Genomic DNA, 3,088 nt, shown 5'->3' on the forward strand with positions numbered 1-3,088 from the left:
TTGGATTGTAAGGCCATAGGGTAGCTCTAGAGAGCTTCCCTAGCTCAGGTTAGCAGGCAGAATAGAAGAATGTGAGGCCCCTTGATATTTATTTTTCTTGGCAGGAAGGGCAGAAGTGGGGCTGAAACTACTTAAGTTATTTCAAATTAGGATTGATATTGAGTCTGGAACAAGACTAAAAGGTGAGGTATGCCCAGGTTCATCTGAAATCCTCAATGCAATAGAAAAAAGAAAGAAGACATGGGGTGAGGAGAATGTCAAAATAGTGAAAGGAGACATGTATAAAGGAAATAAATCTTTTTAGGAATTCAGACTTATCAATCTCAGCCTGTTCTATAGAAAGCAGCAAACTATTCTCCTAGACCTGTGGTTTTCAACTCAGGCTGTCCACTGGAATCCCTCCTTGTACAGACTCAATCTCAGACCAATTAAATCAGAATATCCAGAGGTGGGTCTGGTCATAAATATTTGTAAAGTCCCTCACTTCATTCCAGTGTACTATCAAAATTGAAAACTGTATCCAGTGATGTATTGTTTGCTAGGGCTACTATAATAAAATATCAGAGACTGGTATTCTAAACAACATAAATTTATGGGCCGTTTTCCTGAGGCAATCTAGTCGCAGGACTAGCACAACTGAATGATCCATTCCTCAGCTTTTCTATGTGCCTCACTTCCAGCCTAAGTAAAAGCATCACTCTACCTAGCTTTGTCACCCATCTGGTAACTATCCTCTAGGGAAACCAATTAGGACTAATAAAACTCAAATCCCATCTATTATTTTTTTCTTGTGTTGAGTAAATTAGACTCAGTTTCTTTCATTTCTTGAAATGGTAAGGATCTTTTAATTTACCTAGTTAGTATATATCATAATTGAATTTCTATTTTCCCTTGTTCATTCTATACAGGTCAAAATCCAAACCTAATTTTTTCCCTAATTTCCCAGACTGCTGCTTGACTGCCACAATTGGCCTGAGAATGGTTGGATGAACCTAGAACATTTGCCATTTTTAATGCCAAGTGAGCTGATAATCATAATCAGGTAGTTGGAATACCAGACTAGAAGAGGGAAAAAACACGGTGGCTGCCCCACCCTTGACTACCCACATCACTTCTGTTAAGAAGAATGTGGTATCTGAGCCTAAATATGTGGAAGCAGAAGGTTCATTCAGCTATAGAACAGAACAGGGGGTGAACATGACACAAGCCACTCACTAACCTAATTGCTTGAGTTTAGTGTCATTATCAGAGACTTCAAGCCTGACCCCTAAAATCACTTGAAAGAGAAATCCCAGGGAGACTGAGACCTGTTCTTAACAGAATGCTTGTTAGCAGACAATAACAACTTTCAACTCACCCCAGTTTTCATACTGCTTTCAACCACCACAAGAACAAGAGACAAGGACTCTTATTATTGCTGTGTCCTTTACAATTATAGAAAAATTTGGTACTGGAAATGAGGTTCTATGTTTTCTCTTGATCTGTAAGTGAGGGAATTTTTACATTCCAGACGCCTTTATACTCACACTCTGGATAATCCCACAAAAAGTTTTCATAGCCTTCAGGGAAATGATTTTTCCACTGGAGAAAAGTATGCTAGTATCTGATGCCCTGATTCCTGCTCAAGCCAGCATACTGAAGAATGATCAGCCAGTGAGGAGAAAACTGAAGACCCACCGGGGATTCTCACTCAGCTGGCTAGTGGATGAAGGCACAGAACCTAGCTTCAACTACAGCACAGAAGGTCCTGAGGCTTTCTTGCTGCTGACAAGTTTATTAATGAAGGGGGTTGGGCTGGCTGATGTTTATATGCTTGTTCACTACAGCCTTGTGTCCTGACTGTAGTGAGAAAGAGGGATGACTGCTCTACTGGCCACAGTTAGTGTCATCTCAGGAACATGCTGAGCCCTCTCTCCTGGGTCCCTCTTGCCATGGCTGGGATTCAGCACTATCAGATAGGCTCCACTTCTGTTTCTTTTACTTGAGCTGGAAAGATGATATTTTTTAAGATCTCAGCATAGTATGGGTTAAATACCTGCTGATTATGACGCATCAGGTTGACAAACTTCCAGCCCAGTTCTGCTAACTCCTTTTCTATGAGAATTAGGCCTCCAGGGAAGTGTAGCAGAGATTCCTGCATCCCTCGAACCAAACAGCATTTGAGAAACAAACGGATCCGCTGATCTGTGAGCAGGAAAAAAAACAAAAAAAGGTTTCAGAAGAAATTCACAAGACCCTAGAATTATCTGCTCACCAAAGCTTTAAGTTAACTGAGTTATTCACTGACCTACCAGCTCATTTGGGTAAATTATGTGAGATTTTTGTTCCTTTTGTTTTGGAGAAGGGAATGCCTTTAAGCTCCCAAAGACAATGCATTATCAAAAGACCTGTGAGTTTGTAAATTTCTTAGTTTACATTTAACCTAATAAGAGGATCCTAAGCCCTATACCTAAAATTATAAGGACAAACACTGAAGGCAGTGCATTAAGTTCAGGCCCACTCACTCAAAGCAGACTATGATAAGATGCTGAACTTAAAAGCAAGCTGGCCAGGTTCACTGCTTCCACTCCGCATGGAACATGCCCTACAGCTTAAGTCATCATCAATTCCACACAGGGGAGTAGGGGCCGGGGTCCACATGGTCATTTAAGCATATGATAGAGAAAGGATTTCTTCACAGATCTTGTACTACAGTTAGAAAATGATCAGGGATGATTTAGCAAGGTTGATGGGACAGTACCTTGGATACAGAGTCACCTTAAAGTGATACATTCACTATTCAAACTGAGAAAGATATATTTCTTTTCCACAGTTGTTGTACAAGCTTATACTCCCACCAACAGCATCTATTGTTTTTTGAGTTATTGATGATGGCCATCCTGACTAGAGTTAGGTGATATCTCAGTGTGGTTTTAATTTGCATTTCTTTGATGATTAGTGAGGCTGAGAATTTTTTCATGTATCTGTTGGCTGCTCATATGTCTTCATTAAGTGTCTATTTGTATCTTTTGCCCATTTTTAATAGGGTGTTTTTTTTCTTTTGACACATTAGAGTTCCTTGTAGATCGTGGGTGCTAGGCCTTTGTCA

The sequence above is a fragment of the Carlito syrichta genome, unplaced genomic scaffold (assembly GCF_000164805.1).
Source record: "Carlito syrichta isolate Samal-C Ts95f unplaced genomic scaffold, Tarsius_syrichta-2.0.1 Scaffold304789, whole genome shotgun sequence".
NCBI classification, from domain to species: Eukaryota; Metazoa; Chordata; class Mammalia; order Primates; family Tarsiidae; genus Carlito; species Carlito syrichta.